This window comes from Lycium barbarum, chromosome 10 (assembly GCF_019175385.1).
Source record: "Lycium barbarum isolate Lr01 chromosome 10, ASM1917538v2, whole genome shotgun sequence".
Lineage (NCBI taxonomy): Eukaryota > Viridiplantae > Streptophyta > Magnoliopsida > Solanales > Solanaceae > Lycium > Lycium barbarum.
In genome coordinates, this window is record NC_083346.1 from 89,137,564 (window position 1) to 89,147,797 (window position 10,234).

Here is a 10,234-nt window from a genome sequence, read left to right on the forward strand (position 1 = left end):
TAGGTAGCTTTACCTTAGCTAACAATTAGGTGCCCTAATTCACCTTAAAATCAATTAGGTAGCGACTCCTTAAAATAAAACAAATAGGAATCACCAAAATGTTGTACTCAATTTGGACCCGGTTTAAATGGGGTATAACAGCTTGGCGACTCTGCTGGGGACCTTTAGGTTCTTAACCATAACAACTTAGGTTAATAATTAATTAATTGGATGTTCTGGGTGTTTTGCCTTTATTTTTGCTTTATTGTTTTCTTATGTGCTTTTAAAATGACTGTTTTATTATGACAAATTTTCTATGTTACTGCTTTCCTTAAACTGGCATTCCGTTCATATTTCCTCCATTTCTGGAAAACTCACACTATCACACGTACACGCGAGGTGTGTTTTGCGCACCCACAAATTTCTTCAAAAATCCAAAATTTTAGGAGAGTCGGCGTATGCTCGGGGTGCCCGAATAACGGGGACCGCGTAGCCTTCTCACTCGAGCAGTCCGCTCGGGAACCTTGTGTCTAGTAAACCCACTCTTAGTCTACCTAGGTAGAGCGAAAACCAAAACCTTGTAAGGACATGCATCATTTTAAACCTAAGAGGCTTAATACCCTTGGTGTATTAAGTTCATTAGTCAACCTTACCAAATGTCCAAATGAGTCTATGACTCTAAGTGGCACTATTCACTATCTATGTGCATTATTTGAAGGACAAATATGTGGAATATGTGGACCTGGTACTCTATAGATAAATATTTCAGGAAAAACTGACATTTTGTTGCAGGTTGTCGTGGAGCATCCAATTAATGCCGAAGGGTTGAAGACAACTAAAAGAAATTAGTGGAGATGAAGTGTTAGATATCTTAGATTAACTTTGAATTGTATTATTAAACCGGCATGTAATAAATTGTTATTATTCTTGTAAATCAGTTTTAGGAAGAGTTATGGAATGATACATAAAAGACATGTTTGTCCTTCAAATGTTCGTTAGGCCTACCTCTGGCATACAGAGGTCCCTTGCATTATAGAACGCGATGTATTATGTGCAATAATGTGTTTATGTGAAATAACATGTCCTTACCGTATACTGACTCGTTTTTCTTTTTCTTTTCTTGTTTTATCTTTTTTTTCTTCTAAACTCATTTTCAAAAAAAAAAAAAAAGGTTGACTTGTGCTAAAGGGGAACTGGCGGAGCATCCATATTTCACACGGTCTAGAGCCAAGAAATCAGACTCTGACTCATCACTAATCACCTGGTTAACTAAAAAGACTCGTTCTAAAATGGAGCAAAGTTTGATCAATGCAACCACTTCATCTGAGCCATCTCTTAGTTTACCGATCACGAGTGATCCCACATCCTCTAATGAACCAGAAACACATTTGGAGATCATTGCTCGTCTGGAGCGACGAGTTGCTGAACTAAGTCACATGGTACTTCAAAATCGGTCATTTTCTCAAACTCCGCCACATATGACTCCATCTCAGGGGGTTCGTCAAACTTTGCCTATGCCACCTCCATTCCCAAATTTGGATGAACTTAACCAAGCAAACTATTTTACCACTTCTCAACCAGCTCATTCCGAACCCATTGCCCACCTAGTTACTCAAAATGCTCTTCTTTTGTTTACAACCGCCTCTTCAAAGGCTCAGTTCACACCGCCGACACATGATGTTACCAATGCGCATCACCGGTATATACTTATACCACAACTCCACCCATGACACAAACCCAAGGACAATGTCACACAGATGTTGATCATTATGTCGAAGTCGAGAAGGAGGCAAGGGCAGTTAATGATGAAATGATAAATAGAAAGCTCAAAAGTTTGGAAGATGCCATGAGAAGTTTGCGCGGACTCGGAAGTAATCAAAGCGTGAGATATGAAGAATTGTGTGCATTTCCTGAGGTTGAATTGCCACCAGGTTACAAGATTCCAAAATTTGAGAAGTTTGATGGGTCGGGAAATCCTTTCTTCCATTTGAAGGTCTATTGTGAAAAGTTGATTGGTGTGGGGAAGAATGAAGGGATAAGAGTCAAACTATTTAATCAGAGTTTGAGTGGAAAAGATTTGGAATGGTATTCCAAGCAAGATACAACCAAATGGCATACTTGGGATGACTTGGCAAATGCTTTTGTGGATCATTACAAGTTTCATGTTGAGATCGCTCCTGACAGAATCTCAATTACAAAGTTAAAGAAGAAGTTAACCGAATCATTCCGAGAATATGCTATACGGTGGAGGGAGGAAGCATCTAGGGTACACCCGCCCATGGAGGAAACAGAAATGGTTACTTTCTTCATTCAGGCACTAGAACCAGAGTACTATGAACGTTTGGTGACAATGGGCGGAAAAACTTTTGCAGAAGTGATCAAAGTTGGGGACATAATCGAAGATGGCATTAAGACAGGGAGAATAACAAGTCTAGCAGCATTGCAGTCTACTAGCACTACAAGAAAATTGACTTTTAACGACCAATTCTTAACGAAGGGACATGAATCCGGTCGTTAAAATGTATTTTTAACGACACAATTTTTTTCCAGTAGTTAAAAGTCAATTTTTAGTTTACTATTCATGACGAAATAATATCCGGACGTTAGAAATATTAATATCCAGTCGTTAAAATAATAATTAGAAAAAAAAAGTCGCTATATGTTTCCCTCTTTATTTTCACACCCACGTCTCTCCACCCATCCCCTTTCCTCAACCCTCCGTAAACAGAGATACACTCAGCGTGCTTCTCTTCTATTTCCAGTTAGAGAAAAATCAACAACCAGAGATACACTTCGCGTGGTCTCTCTAGGTTTCTTGGAGCTTCCTTTTCATCAAGGTAAGTTTCTGATGTTTTAACTATGAAATTCTTTGTGAAATGCCTGATTTTTCCCAATTCCGAATTTATTATGATTCCATCTAGGTTTCTTTTTCCTTTTCTTTTCATCTACGCCCTTTGTTTGGATTCGAGTCAATTTATGCCGAGTCTAACTCTTTTCTCAGTTTTTTTCCGTTTCGTACGATTCTACTGAACGGAGTGGAATTGAATCGTATATTTGATAAATATTGAAGGTGATCTTCAAACCCCTCAACGCCCCGCTCTCTGCAAAGGATCAGGTAATCCTTTTTTAGTTTTAGTGCTTTTGTTGTTTAGATTCTTGTATTTGTGCTAGAATATCTAAGATTTTTTTTCTCTTTTCCTATTGCAGTTGGGTATATTTCCCCTTTCTTATGTTCTTTAACTCAAAATAGAAAAGCATGACAATATCAATTTCATTTCAGTATTATTTTTCCACTTTCCCTTTACTTGTTTTTCTGCCTTAGTATTTTTTTGCCTTTTTAGCAAGGTGATTACGCATATGCCACTTTAATTTGTGATTTTTCAATTAGAGTAAATATTGTTAAAGTCAAAACCTGTTAGCATATACGGGTTGTTAGTAAAACAAATCCTCCTTTGGTCTTCAATATCAAAGGAGGGGATATGATGATTATTATTGAATAAATTTGTTAATCTGATAATTTCTAAGGTTATCAATGATCTCCATCCCCAACGACTAATTGTGGAATTGAGTTGTTTTAGTTATTCCAATGATCTCCCTGTTTGTCAAATATATCGAGACATACCTTTTGTGACTTTATTTTTGGGTCAATATTGAGTACTTCTCTTGAACCAAGTTCAATGCTACAAATTTCCTATTGGTTTGAATTATTTCCATCGGATTAAGGTCCAGCTGAGCGCTGCCTCTCCAAGGTTTTTAAAATCATCTTTTTCGTAGTTTGAGTTTGTCGTAGCATGTGCTGAAAAGGACAAAATATCTGTCCTCCTTCAAGAGTGTAATTCTACCTTATAATATGATACAAATATGTTGGTGTGAACTGCATCATTTAACATTTCCTCATTCCTGCTTTTCCTATTTCTTTTCTTGTTGTTCAGGTCACGACAAATTTAAGTTGTTGCACTAATAAGAGAATATCAATCGAACAATCAAGATGAATCCAAAATATTGTTTGATAGCTTAATGAAGAAAATATTAGGTGAGCAAAAAAAGAAAACAAACTTAATAAACTTAATGTCTGCAGCTGCTGCAGTATTTTGATAGAATTATTTTTACTTTTTCCATCCTATGTTTACTTATAAAGATTTGACTTGTCTTTTAGGAATATACTTAGATAGATTTTCTCTACATTTGTAATACAAAATCACGTTTATCATGGCCAGAGAGCTAAATGAGTTGAAAACATTTACAGGATTATATTCTTACATCTCCAAAAAATAGATGATCTCTCTATATGGACTGCAATTAGCCTTATCTGCTGCATAGCGCTTACAGCTACTAATTCTTGCCTTAGTTGCTAGACTGTTGTAACTTGTATTGTTGCCTTAGCTTGATAGCTTCTGCTTAGTGCTTACAGCTGCTGCAACTTGCCTACATTAGCATATAATCAAAGTATTGATAAAATAATGTGTATGTGTGATCTTTTGCATGAACAATGATCCTTGATAACTGTTAAGGGTTCGATGATATTCCTCTTTTACATTTGATGTTAAGTTAATGAGAAATTCAACTTAGCAGCATGCCGTATATACCTGTTTTTTCTCAAAAATAAATATTTCTTCCCACGCTTGATTCTTCTAAGTAAAATATAGTTTGAGCACGTAATGTTCTCTATAATTCAAAGCCTTGACGTGCTCTCATCTTTGGAACTAACTAGCTTTTCATAAATGACTTAAATATGTACTTTTAACTGCCTGTTGCTTTTCTCCTTCTCCCCACCTGTTAGTGAATTCTCCTTTATTTTACCGTACAATGTCTTGTGAAAATACCATGCAAAGAGACATCTGAAACTCAAGTCACATTCCAAACAGATATGATCAAAGACTGTTGTTGCCTTAGTTGCTGCTGCCAACTGCTGAAGTGCTGGTTTAAGGCTGTTATAAGTTTAGCTGCTGCTGTATAATAGTATGTTTCATTCTGAATCTTCTTTTGTTAATAGGTATATATTTAGGAGGAAAATGAGTAGATTGTTTAAAGTTGGGAATTTATTCTGCAGTCACAAAACACATAGTTGTGTTAAAAGAAGAACTCCAGCCTTCTCTCGTTACCGCTCATCGCTCATCGAACCTGCTCGTCTGTTGGTCTGGCTCTTGTCAACTGCTACTGATAAGAAAAACACATTCTTAGAGTGTTCTTCTCATCAAGCTAAGTTTCTGGTTTTGTATGTGTATTAATGAACTTGGTTCTATGGTGCATCTTATTTCTTTATTCTTCTTTTTCTTTTACTTATGGGTTGTTGTTGATGGTGTTACTAACTAATTGTACGTCGAGGGAGGTTCACTTGCAGGTATTGTTTATCATCTTAGTCAGTTTCCACCGAACTTTTTGCCAAAGGACCTTTTTTTTTAACTTACGCAAGTATAATTGGGGGCCAAGGTAAGTTTCTGCTTCTTTTTCTAACTTTTTGCTAGATCAGTTCTTTTCAACTCCTCTATGGATTTTTTCAATTCCACCACTTTGGATGAAGTCACCCCTTTTTCATTGTTAATTTAACTGAGAAAAAATATGATTTTTCTTCATCATGAACAATTTAAGGGGAGAAAAATTCTTATTGAAGAGTGATTCGCTCATCAAAATGGCTAACCGCTCAAATTCACAAATGACAAAATAACAGTCCCTGCATCCAATAAACAACTCCTCCACACACATGAATCAGAACTAAACTGATAGTTTAATTCTTTAAACAACCTCAAACAAAGACAACAATGTCAGTGGCAGGAGAACTAGAGAACTTCATTATAGAAGAATAAGAAAAAGGATGGTATAAGTACCACCATTAACATGAAAGTTCAGAGGACATCCTATGAGACGAACAGTAAATTAGATTTAGCCTCCACATACGTAGATATAGGAATACACATGCAACGTGATTAAGAAACAAGTAAATGATCAAGAAAACAATTTAAGGGAGGAAATGATATACTGAAAAACACTATCATTGTGTTACTAAATTCGGGAAAATAGTGGATTTTGATTCTTTAATACATTAAACTTGTTATAATTAAACCTTTCAACTACTTCAAATCATTACTCTTAAAGTTTCCTTTTTTTCTTGACAGTATAGAGCCTGTTTGGATGGACTTATGGCTTATAGCCAGTGGCGGAGCCAGAATTTTCAGTAAGGGGGTTCAAAAATACGAAGAAGCCAAGGGGGTTCAACATCTACTATATATACAAAAAAATAATTTTAACCTTCAATATACACTGTAATTTTCTGCCGAGTGAACCCCCTTCGTAACACTTGGCTCCGCCCCTGCTTATAGCTTATAAGTCATAAGTTAGAAATTCTAACTTATGACTTTTGACTTATTTTTGTTATTTTGGCATAAATAAAAAGTTCTTAAAAGGACTTTTTTATCGAATCCAAACATTACAAAAGTGCTTAAAAGATATTTTGGCTTAAAAGCATCTAAAATAAGTCAATCCAAACAAGCTCTATAGCAGGTAAAGGATCAACTCTGATACTTAAGAAACTCAGAGTAAACATAAACAACACAAAGTATTAAGTCTATACTACTTAAACGGGTGGATGTAGGAAACATAATTCCTCTCTTGAAGGAAATATTATGGTAGACAGTCAATTAGGAAAAAAAGTTGGTTTTGTAACAAAGTAAATATTGTTGAATAAGAATATATGATATGAAGCAATATTTAGGGTATTTTCTTATTTTTGTAGTTTCTCGGACTTTGGTCTCTACAGGCATTTCTGAAATTAATTTGTTGCGGTATTTAGTATTTTCTGCTGCATGTTTTAGCACTTTCTGCGTTTCTGGTTCTGCTTTACTTTCTGCAGTTAATGGAGTATCAGTCCATTTTTTAAAATAGAATGCGTTGGAAGAAGCTTGTTACATAACTTCTGAAGTTTGTTGGTGTTTGTGGGTTTAACTATGATTCTTTGTTGGTGAATAATACTAGTGAAAAAGATGTATAATAATGGTGAAAAGGATTTTAATGTGTTTTTGGCGATTTTTCAATTACTGTGTTTATGTAACTTTTCTACAACATCTCTTAATTGTTCATGTTGGCTGGTAGCTGTTGCCCGTGAAAAGGATGAGTTGGTCGGACCTTTTAATATATAGTAACATTCTAGAACTATTTAAAAGATTCATCTCTTTAAACCTTACCTTCATCATCATCATGCTCAATTACAACTCAATAGTTATAAGCATCACTTGAAAGCATGATCTAGTGGTTTTAGCAGTGTTATAAGTACCAACTTCAAACATCTCTGATGTCTTCTGTTTGTAGTTAAGAATCAGTGTATCTGGAATGGAGTTGCAAAGTTTGGTACTTTTTACAAATGTCACCTGCCTTGTATGTGATTTTGTAGCGTTCTATTAGTTTTATAACCATGGGTAATGACAGACTGAAACCAGCTCATTTCTAAAAACTTGAAGGATGTTTTTTGTTTACAGTGATCCTTTAAGTATGCAGTCGAAGTAATGATTATACTGTAGGGATGTTCTGGACAAAGCTCTTATATCTTCACTTGAATGGTAAAAAGTGAGTATTTAACAAAAAAATCCTGAAGTATACTATAAAGTTTAAGTGCATCCGTAATGTATTTTCTTACGGTATGGTGTTCCTTTGACTGATACCTTTAAACAGAGACAAATCTAAAGTATGATTTTATTATATGCATGCATTTTAAAGCAATGAGTTAGTTGGACCAAATAGTTGATACCTTTTTCAAATAATTTTTATCTATCAGTAAATTTTCTGATTTGCAAATTTTGATTTGAAAGTATGCATCTTTTTTGTAAGTAACTTCAAAGCTTTTGTCGAAGACTTCCAGTTCTTTTGAACTTTAAGTGAAGTAAATTTTTGTTTGCTCTTATAGTGTCCCTAGACTTAGATGAGGAGACTGGATGCTTGAAGTGGAATATTTTCACGTTTGTACTATGTCTCCGTCTTTTTAGAGCTCCATATTGGTCCAAAGTGCGGCAGTGATATCTATGTTTGTTGTTCTTCTTTCAATGTTTGATGTTCTTCTTTCAATTTACGCTCTTGTCATTTCAGAATCTATCTGCAAGTAAAGTTCGTTGTCTTAGTTATCAATGGGGAAGATTTACACTCACCGTCTTTTTTTCTTCTTTAAAGTCAAAATTTGAGGGTGCAAGAAGCAACAACCAGATTTTCATATATTATAATCATGCCATAATCATGCAAAGCTCCAAAACTTTGAATTAGACAATAGAAGTCTCACCTTCATTAATAATGGATAATGAAGTTCAAGTGTGCGTATAAATTTTAGGTTCCTGAACATTACTCTAAAAAGATAAACCAGTTATTCACTAGGACACAATTCTCTATCTTTATTTTTGGAAATCATCTAATTTTGTTGGGACTATGCGATAGATATATAAGTTATTGTTCACATGCTTTTTTAGAAACTTTAATGTTTTGCATCCTGGTAAATACGTTTGAGGAATTATGTTTCTTCTTTAAGAGTTTATTGTTACTAAACTGGCATAAACTTGTTTTTTCCTTACAGCTCAAGAATTTGAAGATGGAAGAATCTATCGTTCATGAAAGTAAGGAGCAAGTGGAAGTTCAAGAGGGATTTTTATTTCGTTAGGGGAGGTTTAAAGACAATATCTTATGCATATATGCTGCAAATTTTCTCTTTTTCGTCATTGATAAGATGTCATATAACTTGGATATGGTATATCTTTCTTTAATTAGTTCTTTGTATTAACAATGAAGTTTTATATGGAATATTTGTTATTTAGTATTTTTTTCGGATGTGTTTGTGCATGAAATAATTATTATTAATCAGTAGTATAAATTTTTGTATAATATCAAATATTTAAATGGCAATTAACAACTAAGAATTTGGTCGTTAAAAGTATTGGTGTTGAAAGTGATATACGATTAACGAAAGGAATTTCGGTCGTTAAAAGTACTTCTGCAGGTTGAATTAGTTATTGGTAAAAAAAGTTTAACGACCGGATGACAAATTAGCGAAGGGAAAAACCGGTCGCTGAAAAGGACATATAACGACGGGAATTTATGTTGTCGTTAAATGTTCTTTAACGACCGGATTTCCGGTCGTTGACTTTTAACGTCGGAGCTTTTAATGACCGGTGACGACCGGTATTTTTATGGTCGTTCTTGACATTTAGCGACCGGATTTTGACTTTTAATGACCGAATTTCCCCTCGCTAAAGGCCTTTTTTCTTGTAGTGTAGTAAGGCCATACAAACTGGTGCTCTTGGAAATGGAAAGAAAGACGCGGAAGCGTTAATGGCTCTAGGAAGCACCTCATACCACCACCAACAACCTCCGCGATACAAGTCTAACGCTCTCCACTCACAATATTTCCAATATTCGTCACATCCATACAACCAAGCTTTGTCATCTTACCCGCCTCAATCACCACAAATTTCCTACCCCGTCTACAACACACAGCCAACATACCGAGCTCCACGACCACCAACATACCCAGCTCCACCATCACAATCTCATCATCCAAACAATGCATCCGCACCTCGTCCAAATAGACCTTTCCGCAATTTTACACCATTGGGAGAGCCATTGAGCGTTGTTTTTGAAAGACTGCAAGCTTCAGGCTTAATATATCCTGTGGAAGGAAGAATTCCATATCCATTACCTAGAAGTTTTGATCCCACTAAAACGTGTGCATATCATTCGGGGGTAAAAGGCCATTCCACTGATCGTTGTTACGCATTGAAACACAAGGTTGAAGATCTTATTGAAGCAAAACAGATCATGGTTAAACAACCGGCACCAAATGTGGTTAACAATCCACTCCCGACCCATGATGGGGCCACGATAAATATGATTGGAATAGATGAAAATGATGACGATCCAGCCAAATTCATAGTGCCTGTGGATAGCGTGGAAGATCATGGTCTTGTAGCCGTTGCTTCTCCGGCTATAGTGATAAGGGGTTTTGTACCTATCGAGATATTAGGAGCTTCATCAACACCTGTGGAAGTAATTCAAGCACCAAATCAGTTACCAGTGCTCAATACCAAAGTCGTACCATGGAATTATCAACAAGCTGTGATGGAATGTCGAGGAAAGGAAACGATCACTGACAAGACTAAGACGTCAGGAATGACCAGGTCCGGAAGGTGATACACCCCGGAAGAGCTAGCTAGATTGAGGCAAACTAAAGAAAGCAATGTGCCGCCCAAAAGGGTTGTGACAGAAGCCGAGGCAGAAGACTTTTTAA

General features: G+C 35.8%; 1 long non-coding RNA gene across 2 annotated transcripts; it reads left to right on the forward strand.

Moving 5' to 3' along the window:
- The first annotated feature begins 2,654 nt into the window (after window positions 1–2,654).
- LOC132615529 (uncharacterized) lies at window positions 2,655–8,751 on the forward strand. Of its 2 annotated transcripts, XR_009572729.1 has the most exons (6): window positions 2,655–2,816; window positions 2,981–3,094; window positions 4,845–4,938; window positions 5,030–5,409; window positions 7,449–7,536; window positions 8,528–8,751. It is a non-coding gene; the product is annotated as an uncharacterized LOC132615529 (long non-coding RNA). The 2 variants fall into 2 exon arrangements; XR_009572728.1 differs by having other exon boundaries at window positions 5,030–7,536.
- Window positions 8,752–10,234: the final 1,483 nt, after the last annotated feature.